Genomic DNA, 13,254 nt, shown 5'->3' on the forward strand with positions numbered 1-13,254 from the left:
ACTCAACCGCTGGCTTGTCCTCTTTATCCTATCAATCCTTTATGTTCCTCTATTGCTACTCATATTACTGTTCCTAATGTGTCGGTGCTGCTCAGGCATGAGTTTGACGTTGCTCTCAGTTTTCTTACATCTACTATGACATCACCAGGCCATGTTAAAATTTACAGTCGAGACTTAATAATTTTAACCTTTATATAAAATCCTATTACAACTGCAATAGGAATTTACATTTTCATATACAAGTCTGTTGGAGATGGGGTCCAAAAGGTGTCAGACTGTTTTGAATATGTAGTTTTATGCTACATGGTGTATGTTGTGTATGCGTGTGCATTGGTGAATTGTAGAAAAAGATGTAATCTGAGTGAATCTGTGTGCAAGTGTTTAGGTCCACAACCACTAAAAAATAATGAATGCTTAATGTACCTTTTACTTTTGAACATATCATAGTGTCAATGGTGGGCACAAGTTGACAAAAGAGTTATTTTCCCACAAAATTAAAATGCAATAGTAGTGTAAATCTTTTCAATATTTGGTGTTCCCCAAGTGTCTTTCCTTGGCCCTCTGTAATTCTACTTATAAACCTGTTGCAAAGACAAAACTGTAACTGTAGATAAATTCAGTTAAAAGATAAGTCCTGATATGATATTGCCCCTCTGTGTGTGTAGAAGATGATTGCATGTATAACATTATTCTCATGTAAATCAGTTGTGTTACATTTAAACTAAAATAAATCAATTATTTAATTGATAAATTAGTCAATTAAAAGAGTCAATCTGCAATAATTTTGATAATTTGTTTATTGTTGAAAATAATATAATAGTTGCTGGTTCTAGCTTCTTAAATGTGAGAATTTGCTGCTTTTGTTTTTCTTATATAATAGTAACTAAAAATCTTTTATCAATATCAACAGTTTTGGACTAAAACATTTGAAGACCTCACCTTGGATTTTGGAAATTTATTCTCTGACATTTTATGGACAAAAGAATCAGTTGAGAAAATAAGCAACTGATTCATTGATAATGAAAATAATTGTTATTTGCAACCCTAGTTCTATGCTCCTCTTCCTCTAGCTCGTCTCAGATATGGAGTTCCTCAGGGTGCTATCCTGGGCCCTCTGTTATTCTCCTTACATGTAGTTCTGCTTGGTGAAAACACTATGTTGATTTTAACTGATAATGAGTCTTTTTTGTCACAAACTTAAACATTAAGACCAGATATCTGCAGACGTGATGAAATACTGGCACAGTGTTGATTACAAGAAGGAATATATATGGCTTGTACATAGTCCTCACCTGCAAAGTGACAGAATTATATATTTGTTCTTGGATTAAAACAATTTATATGTTGAACAATGAAGCAGAAAATACATTTCATTTTGCTTCAAATAAACTAGTCTGTGTGAAGACAGAAAAGCTTGTTCTTACAGAGAGGTATAGATGCAATGAAACATAAAAATGGGGATAATGGCACATTCGGAGGCATTTATAGTGTCGTAGTCAGTTGTATACAAGAAAAGTAATAGGAGTTGTACAAGAGAGGGTGGGAGAAAAGGTAAAATCTTGCCTAATGTACTTTCTCACCTCAGTACACCTGGCCAGTTGCTGAGTATAGTTTTTGTTGGATTGAAGGTTACGAAAAGTAAAAAAAAAAAAAAAAAAGGTCAGGCGCAGCCCCAAAATAATAAAAATGTGTGGAGAAATGGTTTCAGATGCTGTTCAGTTCCCATATTGGGATATTTTGCACTTACAAACAACCTTTTTTGTTGTTCAGGTATCAGGATCTGTCTGTGGCATTAATGGACAGTGTTTTAGTTTGTATATCTTGCTCTGATCCAAAGTGGGACCTTTGAGTATGACATGGTCATTCTGACCACGTGGACCAAGTGGAGAAGGGTGGAGACAAGACCTTTGCTTCCCTTGTTTTCCTCTCAGCAGTTTGGGTCATAACATCCCACAAGTCGTCTGCCCCCGTGACACCAATCATGACTCCTCATCCTCCCTATAGGATGATACGCCTCTGCATTAGTAAAACTTCCGAAACTCCAGCTGCACTGATTTTCATGCTTCACTTAAACTTAAACTCCACGGGGTCCCAAGAGGCAGGGCAGGTTTTGGGGAGTCACCCATGAGCACACTAGCACCACTTAAACTCCTTAGTGATTTTTCTGTGATGCATCATGGTGGTCGAGACGAGGAGTTTTTCAGAATATGAGGTTTTCATGCGATGGCAGTGATGTGCAGGTTGCAGGCTTGTTGCATCATGCTGTTCTCTAAAGGTTGGAGCGACGCTCATGGATGGATTTTAGAAAAGGCCCAGAGCCAAGCAAACTCCTTTCCTGTTGTTGTTGGGCGCGTCTGCTTAGCAGCCCCCTCTCCACCCACACTGTCTGCTGCAGGGTGGGAGGCTGCTCATACATATGGCATACTGTATGTGTGTGTGTGTGTGTGTGTGTGTGTGTGTGTGTGTGTGTGTGTGTGTGTGTGTGTGTGTGTGTGTGATCAGAATAGTGTGTATGTAGAAAGGAAGGAGGGAAGAAAGGAAGAATGATTGAAGGGCATGGGGGAAATAAGAACAGTAGAGTGAGAGTGTGAATAAAGTGAAAAAATGAAGAAAAGGCGAAAGAAAAATGTTACAGAAAGAAAGAAATGGGTGAAGAAGAGGTAGTCCAAGAAATAAAGGAGGCAAAACAAAGTAAAAAGAAAGTTGAGGGGTGAAGGAAGAGAGGTAGGGATGAACGGCGACCTGATGACTGAGAGGTTTTTACAGTGACACCCAGCTGCAGTGTCCCCAGTTGGAATCGACTGTCGTCTGGATTCTGGAGTAAAGACGTAAAATGCCTGAAAAAGTGAAAGAAGAAAAAGAAAAAAAAGAGAGTAACAAAGTGGAGTATAAGTAAATAAAAAAGCAAAGGAGGTAAACAATAGAAGAACGAATGAATGATGGGAAGAAGGAGAGATGATGTAAAGAGGGAGAATAATAGAAGAAGAAAGAGAAAATGAAAGAAAACAAAGATTGGGAGAAAGTAAAATATAAGGAGGAAGAATGTGGAAGAAAAAAAGTAAAGGAAGAAAAATGGCAGAAGGAATGAAGGAAGCAAGGAATGCTTTAAAAAAAAAAAGTGACAGCAGATAGGATTGAATATGATATGAAAGAAGTGATCACAAAACATGAAAAAGAAGTGAAGGAAAAAAGAATGGCGAATGGGATAATAAGGAGAAGATAAAAGAAAAATTGGCAAAAAAGAAAGAAAAAAGTGAAGGAAACAATGGCAGCAAGAAAGCATGAAGGACAGAATCCAGGAAGAAAAAAAGAGGAGGAGGAAGGGAAAAAGAAAGAAGGAAAGAGGAGAACGAAGGCAAAATAAAATACAAGGTGAAATATCCAAAGAAAGAAGAAGGTAAAGTAAGTGAAAGAAAGAAAGAAAGAAAACCCAAACTGTTGTTATGCAACTGAAAGGGGAGTAGAGGGGGACCTGTGATGACCCTCCTCTTCCTCCTCCTCGTACCTCCAGCCATCCTGTGCTCCCAACCTGGACCCCCACCCACCCACCCACCCACCCCACGCCCCCCACTGAAGCCCCCCATGTGGCTGCTGGGTTCGGCCCTCTGTTGTCTCCCTACTTTCCCTGCTGTTTGTACATGATGGGTTCAGCGGGTTCAGCCCAGCTATAAAAGCTCCACTCCCCCTCTTTCTCCCCTGCGGCACAGGCAGGAGTTAGCAGGCCTCATATGGGAGGAGGGTGGGAGGTGGTGGTGGTGGTGGTGGAGGAGGAGGAGGCCTCCCCTGGTTCTCCTCTTCTACATAACTCGTTTCGACTTTATTTTCTCCTCTCCTCTCCTCTCCTCTCCTCTCCTCTCCTCTCCTCTGTCCTCCTCTCTCCTCCTCTCCTCTCCTCCCCTCTCCTCTCCTCCCCTCTCCTCCCCTCTCCTCTCCTCTCCTCCCCTCTCCTCTCCTCTGGCTCGCTCGCTGGCTGTGGTATCGTTTTTGAGCCCAGCCCTGGACCAGACATTCATTTTTCTCCTCTTAGTTTCTAACCACTAACTAACCACTGGCTCCCTGCATCCCCCCCCCCCTCTCCTCCATCTGAGGAATGTCTTATTCACCTCCTCTCTCTGTCTTCCTCCTCTGATTCCTACATGCCAAAAGCTCACATGCATCTGTGCCAACATCTGCAAATAAACAGACAAATGTACACACATGCTTTGAGCACAGATAGCATCAACTTTGCCAACATGCCGACACAGTTCAGTAAACACACAGACATGCACACACACAAAAAGAACCCCCCCCACCCACCCACCCCCCCATCAGTATGTGCCGACCACCTGTGAGGGTACACACACATCCATAAACCTCCCTTTCTTCTCCCTCTCTTTTCCGTTATCCTCCTGAGAGCCCAGCGCCGGGGCCTTCCCTTCCAAACCAAACATAGACCAAATTCCGCAAACCCCACCCCAGCACCCCCCTCCATCACTCCCCCTTCACCCCTCTCTCTCCCCCCTTCTTATTCTCCTCTCCCCTCCCTTCCACTCGCTGCCTCTCTCTCTCTCTCTCTCTCTCTTTCTTCTCTTTCTTTTCGGCCTGTATTTGAGGAAGGAGGCAAATGAAAAAGGCCTGACACAGAGAGGGAGTGAATCAGGAGCAAAGAAAAAAGTATGTCTTGGCAAAGTTGGGAATAATGATTGTAAAGAGGGATCAAGTGGCATGGCAGATGGGCGTAGGATCAGAAACGGGCAGAAATGGTCCATAGATGTGGACTACAATGGGCCGAGTGTTGGCTTATTTCCTGGCTGCTTTGATGATGCTGAACCATTGCTTTGCCGCCCGCCTCTATAGTTTTTAGCTGCAGCTAACGGATCACATGTAATCAGATGGTTGTTTCTTCAAATAATCAATTGATCATCTAGTCAATAGAAACCTGCCCCTCAGTTTCCCAGAGAAGCAAGGATCCTCGGGACACTGGAATCATTGTATTGTATTGGGTTCATTTTCTGTTGAATTTTTTCAGCACTATTCTCCACTTGGTGATATATAACGGACAGAAATGACAACTTTCGATTTAAATAACGGAATACCGTGCAAGTGAAATAGTGATATTAAAAACATCCTCGCAAAATACTGTAGGTGGTGCTGGAAGATTGGTGGCGCAACAGCTCGTTGAGTTAGTTGCAACATCATTTCCAGACGAAGAAGTCAATATTAGGCAATTCTGGAAAACCCTGAATTACATTCGATGACCACATTTGAGGTTTTTTTTTTTGTTTTTTATGTCCACTGCCTATGTTTTTTTTTTCTTTGTTTACCATCTGCCACATGGTTTGGTTGAAAACACTTGATCCATCTTAGAGGCTAACTGGTGTAACTGCTGTAGGTCCTCGGAGTAAGATGTCAGTATTTAGATATAATGAATAATATATTGAATGATGCACTTTTTTCGATACTTATTCCCTTCCTGTCCACCTGTCTCTCTTGCTTCAACTATGTTGTTCACTTTTCACAGTGTCTGTTCTCTCCTAATCCCTTCCTTTCATCAACTCTTTTCTCACCCTTAAGGTGCAAAGACCATTCTCTGTTTTGTTAAGATTCAGACCCACATACGCCGAGCTACTTGACGCAAATCCACAGAAATCAGGGTGAAATTGGCGGGTAGGTTTAACTCAGTGATTCATTGTTTTGAAGACTTTTGAAGGAAACTGCAGCGTTTATTTACCTGTGTAGCAGCTTTTCCTCGCCCTCACAAGTGCTTGCTGGCAGGATGGAAAAGCTTTAAGGTGGTTTGACCCTGAAACCGCAGTAGAAATGAGTACAAATTGGATTTTTTTTATTTCAAATGGCATGTAACTCCTATACACAGAGACCATTGAATAGCAGTTCTACAGGCCTCATAATGCCTGTTAGCATTAAAATGTTATTGATTCTTCCTGCTTAACTCTCCGCTGACTTTTTTCCAGCTCATTACTCTGTTATTTGATGGAGCCCTTTTCCCTTTCTCTCCCTCTTTGTTTCCCCACTGAGAATGAGAGGAACGGCCTACAGTACAGCTGGGATTGGTTATTATTTACTGACTTGGCACGCGCACACATACACACACACACACACACACACACACACACACACACACACACACACACACACATGCATGCATACACACACACACAGTGGAAACAAATTGGGTGAATCTGCTCTGCACGTAGGAATGTGAGGCGCATGTGTTTGTGTGTTTTAGGTCTGGATGACAGAGCTGAGGGAATGAAAGAGGGACGTAGAGAGAGAAAGAAAGGAAAAAGAAAGACATAAAGGAGGAGAAAGACAGAACAGACAGAAAGAGAAGGAAAATGACAGAGAGAGAGGGAGAGAGAGGAAAAGAGTTTGATTTCTGGGATACAGACTGATCTTGGCCTCGTCTGTCATCGAAGGTTAAAAACACTTTTCTCCCTCAGTCTTTCTGTCTCTCTTCACCAACTCCCCTCCTTCCTTTCTCTGTCTTTCATTTCCTATTGTTTCTTCCCTATTTCTTCCTTTCCGTCTTCATACTTTCAACACAACCCAGAATATCTGCACTCATCCCATGGACCTCTTCTTCACCCTCCTCTCCATCTTTAGTCTTTCTCTTTCCCTCAGTCCTCAGAGGGCGTCGGTGGATGAAAGGATCGTGGAGGGGGGGGGGGGGGGGGGGGGTCTGTTGCTCCGCTGGCTGATGGTGAGGAATTACAGGGAGGGAAAGCAGAGAAGAGAAGTGAAGAGGTTTCTGTGTTGACCTTGTCCCGCTGCCAAACGGTTGGATGGAGGTGGTGCAAGGGATTATGGGTGGGGGTTATGAGTGAGGAGAAGGTATAGGGAGAGAAATAAATGAAGAGAGACAAAGCGGAGAGTGGGCGATCTACTATTATGCAAGAAAAAAGATTAGGAGAGAGAAAGTTGTGGTGGGAGAAATGAGACAGTAAGATACACACACGTCTTAATTCAGAAGCTCAAACAAAACATCTTAAAAACAAGGATTCAACAACAGAAATAAACATACGCCCCCACCCCCATCCCCCTCCCCGAGGTGTAATTGCTGCGATCTGCTCAGTGTCAGTGCCATCTTCCTCTCCTTGACTATATACACAACCAGTGTTTGAGTTTGTGCCTCTCAGGGAGGCTGTGATATTAAACTCTAAATATACTTTCACAAATGTAATGATTTATGTGATTTTTGAAGTAAAACTTCTTTATGACATCGACTTTCACTCCAAGCCACTGAAAATAGAAGTTTCTGATTGGTTGGCAGACGTCTGTTAGACTCATTTAAAAGGAGACTGAAAAAAGATTTGGTCAACAGTTAAATAACTGATCTAAATCAATGCACTGAGTATATTAAACTGCAGTCAACCAACAAGAGTGGTTCTGCTTGATGTTACCAAATGATGAAACAGACTTAACCATGTGCTGAACCGACTGGAGAGAAACTTTAAAGGAGCTATTTGTAAGTTTTGCTACACAGTCAGCGTCTCCAGCAACGCCAATGTTAGCTGTTGTCTCTATCATGTCTATTTCTGCTACTGAAGTTAGCATGCTAACCAGTTAGCTCTGGCCTGTCACTGTAGCCTCCAACCTGCCCTGAAGTCGTAGCGCTGCTCAGAGGGCGTATTATAACCTCTTGTCTTGTAAACGTAACGATGGCTGAAGCTCTATTGTCCAGCTCTAGTCACTAACGTGATGTGTCTGCTGTTTGGTGGTGGGCTTATATAGCCTACAGTGGGTTTAACAAAGCGTTCTGGCTGAAAACAACACTATTACAACCACAGCAGTGAAGTTAAAACCAAAACAACTCCACAGAGCTGAGGGCAAATGCAGAGCAGGTGACGACTCTCTCTCTCTCTCTTTCGTGTTACACATAGTCTTTTAAACCATTGTTAATATAATAATACTGATTAGCGCAGCTTTAAAATATGTAAATAAGTACAATTAGCTCTGATTCTGTAAAGAAAAAGTTTTCCGTATAGCTTCCCTCTATGAGAACATGATTAAAATTAGTAAACATCATAGTCAGCTGTGAAGGAAGCAGCCAGGGAGGAAGATGATCCAAACAAAACTTGCTCCAAACTGGTATCATCTTGGAGTTTGTATATTATGACTATACATGGTTAAGTTCATCTTTGAGCTTCAGGGGGATGAACTGGGATGAGGTGGGTTTATCCGTTATTACAGCCCCAGCTGATTTCCTTTCCATTCGTACAGCCCCCATCTTTCTCCAGATATTTGTTTTCTGTCCACTGTTTGTCTAAGAATGAACTCCATTGACTTCTTTCTATTATCCTTACTCTCTGTTTGCAACATTTGTAAAGGTCGTTTTTCATCTCCATACACTCAGTTAACAGTATTTTGCAGAAAAAAAAAAAAAAAAAAGTGTAATTCAACGATTTGTGCTGAACTGCTTCGTGCTCTGTGGCTAGAGTTTCCACTTTTTCCAACATGGTGTTCAACAACCCAGAGATTGTGTCTGAACTTGTTCCACTCTGTAACTGTGGACAGGAAATACAACAGTTTTTGCAGTCATGAAAAATGGAGCTCTGCCTCTCACTGAGAATGTGTCAAGGCTGCACTGCATTCTGGTCTATTGGAAAAAAAAAAGAAAACTAGACTAGAGGAACAAATAATACCAAAACTAAACCGTGTTAACATATTCCACAGAAAAAAAGTCTAATTTTAAAGATCACTTAAGACATTAAGAAAAATTCTCCAACAAATAAAAAAGGATTCAATAAATGTATCACCGCCTCTCACTGTGCTTTTAGCATTTAATATTCTTCTATACAAACTTATGTTGTTATGACAATGTCGAATAACTGTATATAATTTGTAGTACTTACTTTAGCCTGTGTCAAACAGTAAAATATAACTGCTTGTCCACCTATTTAGCATTTGTAAGCAGTAGACAAACATTTCATAAATAGTTTATAACACACTGTAATAAAGTCTTATGCAGCTTTAAGGACATTTTTAACTGTTGATTATAACATCATCCCTTTTCAGTTCATGTCAGGTGTGTACCACTGCAAAGACATGAACTTCCAGGGACGTTGTTGTCAACGGTAGTGAGAAAGTAAGAAATTCTGTGTTCAGACTTTTTGGGACTGCGGCTGTACTAAGCCCTGGCTGAAGGGTCTTAGTCTTTAGGTGCATTCACACTGGAGTTTGCTCCCCATTGATTTCTGTGAGGTAGGGGGGGAGATGCATTCACTTCAGGTCACAAGTTGACCCGCCTCTTTCAGTTCAAGCTAATTGGATGTTGACATGTGAAATCGTTAGGCGTCGGTTTGAGAGAGGAGGTGGGTTTGAACTCAACACCTCCACAGAAACAACCCCACATGTGTGTTGTTGAATTTCATACCACATTATTTCTGTTGCTTAAGTTTCATTTTAGTAAATGTCATTGTTAAATTATTGGTCATGCATGGAAAAAGTCCTTGTGACAAGTGTTAAACGTTAGGAGTCCAGTTTTGATAGAGCCCAGGAGCCAATTGTGTCTTTATTCTCTTAAAAAAAAAATCAACTAACATTGTTAAACTGATGCTCGCTGTGATTTAAAATGAGTTTAGCGATGTACAGAGAGTCTGGAAAGAGCATTTTTTTTCAAGTGAAGAACTAAATAATCCCTGTTTTGAGTGATTACTCCCCGTTCCTCCTCCCTCGACAGCCGCCACCACTCCCCTTCTAAGTGGTGAAGACGCCAGTGTCAGTGCGAGAGACAGTGCAGGCTCTACTGGTGGCGATTGCAGACTGGCTCTGCAGAGTTGCATCACTTAGCGCTGCCGAGACGCAAGAGAGAGAGAGAGAGAGAGAATGAGAGGGAGAGAGAGAGGGAGGATAATACTGAGGCAAATAATGGGAAAAGTGTGAGGAGAGGAAAGGGTGGAACCCACGTCTGACTCCCACAGCTTCCCTCCCTGTTGTTGCCCGCTTTCACCGCCTGTCTCCCCATATGATGCTGCGTTTTTTCTCGTCCTGAGGAAAATTCACCCTCCTGAATGCTGGCATAAAGAACGTGCTGTGAATCACAGCTGACATCACACAAAGCAGTGGTTCAACACATGCACAAGTTGTGAACACTGACAGTAAATTTCCTTTTTGCTGCCGTGGCGGCAGAAACCACCTAAGTGCAGTGGCAGTGGTTGTGTTTTTGTGACTTGAGTTTGAAAGGCGATACGGTCATTAGTGTTCTGGATGATGTTCATAGGCTGGGGTTCTTGAAAACAGTCAAAAACATACAGTATTGTGTCATTTGAAAAAAACTTTTTGACGTCAATAAGAAAAAGAAGAACTGTTGTTTGTTTTCCACTTAAAAAAAATAACTTCTTGCCTTCAAGTTTTTCTTGTTGTCTCCATTTCACCACAGACTGTGTGGTAAGAGGAACCCCCTGTTGTTTTCTCCATTATTCTCATCCCATGTCTGTGTCCTCAGAACCCCTTTTTTGTTCTCATTGCAAACCACTCTTTGCTTTTGTCCACTGCTGTTGAAGCAGGTGTCCACTTTCAGCCAATTGCAGACATTTCCCATGACTGCAATCACAGCCCTTCACATTCAGTCTCTCTCCTCCTGCGTCTGTATGCCTCCGAGTCACAAAAACAAAGTCTCCTGCCATCGTTGCTGTTGCAGCAGCATTGCATAATACCTTATAAGGACGTAGGATGGAAAGATCAAAGGATGTAACCCCTAAAAAAAACAAGGACTGGCATCATTCCTGGAGTGATGGACTGTCTTGTGGTGCTCCTCCCTTTTTCTAGAAGTTTCTCTGCTTACACATCAAACACTGAAATCCCCTTCCCTGAAATACCCTGAAATACAAACTTTTAAAACCAACTTTTCTTTCTCCAATCCTTCTCTAGATTTGAGAAAGTTGAGATTCTGTCTCTTATATTTTACACTTTAGATTTTTCTTTAATTTATCAGATGTGTTTAGAAGAGGAAGATAAACAACAGAATGAGGAGAAAATGAAAGTGATGTGTCACAACACATAGATCCACAAATTTGAACAATTCTGCTATGATAGAGTGGCAAGAAGTGGACATGAAAAATGGAAAAGGGAGTTCAAAAATGCACTGGAGAATAAAAAATGAGAGAGAAGAAAAAGGAGTGGGAGGTGCAGAGGGCCGAGGAGAGGGGAGGAGAACGGGAGAGGTATGCTCTGCTGGAGGACTGGGAGAGGAAAACCACAGGAAGGAGTGAGAGGGAGGGAAGTAAAGAGAGACAGGAGTAAAAAAAAAAAAAAAAAAACAGGGAGGAAGAGGCCAGACCAGGGCGCTGTGGAAGCAAAGGTTTCCTGTGAGAGGAGGAAAAACTGTGTGTGTATTAGTGTATGTACGTGCACCCAAGGGACAGTCGCTCTGTGTATGTGTCTGCACTGATTTACATATAATTGTGTGAAAGACATTTTAGTTTCTTGTTTGTTTCTATGAGAAACTATCATTTTTCTAAGTGAGGTTTGGTGTGTATTCGCATGTTGCATGTGTATACGCATGTGTAAACTGTGCACGCTAAGGACGCGTGGGGGCATCACCAACACAGTTTGCGAAGTATGTGTGAACCAGTTTACATACAAGTGTGTCATTGTAAGTTATTATCTGCAAATGTTGAAATGCTTTTAAGTGTAAATTGAGGTTCATTTGCATGTACAAGTGTGTATGCATGTGTAATCTGTTGTGTAAGTGCACCAAGAAGCTGCAGACCTCAGAATATGGGTGTTACCAAACGTATATATAAGCACATGCACATGCTCTGTGCTGCTTATGTTTTTGTGTGTGGACTTGTATTGCTATCTTGGTGAGGACTCATTTCAGTGTAGCGGCGTTGTGAGGACAGTTCTGGATTGTAGGGATGTTTTGATTGGTCTTCAGCACTTCAAAGAACAGATTGACGGTTAAGATTTGGTTTTAAGGTTAGGCTTTGGGTAAGGGCAGGGGCTAGGCGTGTAGTTGAGATGATTAATTTTAGGGGCTAAGGAGTGCATTTTTTCACAAACGGTCCTCATAAGTATAGACGGACAAACGTGTGTGTGTGTCACTATATGTGACTGTGTGCAAGTGTGTGAACAGTCAGAGTATGTGTTTTGCTAGGCAGTAGGGGATCCATAAGAGGGTCCGGGCATGCTGCCCAAACGCAGGTCATTGAGGGAAAAGAGGGGGAGGAGCTGCTGGAGGTGGTGGTTGTGGTGGTGGTGGAGGGGGGGGGCTCACGTGTGGTTATGATTCTTGCGCATGTCTGGTGTGATTTCAGCCTGCATGCGTGCCTGGATACATATGGTCCTGTATGTGCGTGCCTTCACAATACCTCCAAATAGCAGAGTGCGTGTGTGTGTGTGTGTGTGAGAGAAGTCAGCGAGGTTGCCGTGGAATGTGAAACCAGTGTGGTGAGGTAGCTGGCAGGACGGCAGAAGGACCTAAACACTGACTTCATTGTGGTTTAGCCTCTGCCTCATATTATGTCGGGGGATCCTGTCGGTGATTGTGGAAGAATTTGTGGTGACAGCAAGTTTAGAAGTTAAAGAGGTGTACATGTAGCTGGAAAGTTGCCGGTTTGAATCCAGTCAGTGAAAATAAAATTAAGAATGCTCTTGCTGCCAGCTATCATTAAAGAGCTATATAGCGAGACACCCAATGGAGGTTTTGCAGTTTTGTCACAAATCTACTTGCAGCCCACGTCTGGCGCCATTTAGGAGGTCCGCTGGAGGCAAACGCTAAATATACAGTATAACTACTGTCTAGAAAAACAGACACCTGAAAACATGTCTGTGCTGTGTGTGTGTAAGGTTTCAAGTGAAAGTGAAAAGTCCGCCAGACAGATTTGTTTCCAGACTAAGGTTAATTGAATAGTTTCACATTTTGGGAATTTGAAAAATATGTTGATTTGCTTTCTTGCTGAGACTTAGGTGAGAAAGTCGATGCCACTCTGTTTAGTTTAGTAGCTGGTCTAGTTTGTAGCTGGCCCCAGGAGACGATTATCTTAAATAGCTAGTCCAAAGTTTTAAATTACAGCTACTAGCACCTCGAAAACTCACAAATTAGTGTCTTGTTAGTTTAATGTTGTACACAAACAGATGTAAAAATGATAAGTTGTGATTTCCTAGCAACCTCACATTATCGCTCTTTTCATTTAACTCTCTTCACGAGAGCGATTAAGCGCATTTCCCAGACTGTCAAACCATGTCTTTAACGGTTGTGTTAGCCTTACAGCTTCTCCATCCAAGTGTAAAGTACAGTATGAGCTTTAGAAC

General features: G+C 42.1%; 1 protein-coding gene across 1 annotated transcript in view; it reads left to right on the top strand.

Moving 5' to 3' along the window:
- Positions 1-13,254, top strand: part of LOC130166408 (zinc finger protein GLIS2-like) — a 31,481-nt gene that overhangs the window by 501 nt on the left and 17,726 nt on the right. The window lies entirely within an intron of this gene.

Source organism: Seriola aureovittata, chromosome 3, assembly GCF_021018895.1.
Source record: "Seriola aureovittata isolate HTS-2021-v1 ecotype China chromosome 3, ASM2101889v1, whole genome shotgun sequence".
Taxonomy (NCBI): domain Eukaryota; kingdom Metazoa; phylum Chordata; class Actinopteri; order Carangiformes; family Carangidae; genus Seriola; species Seriola aureovittata.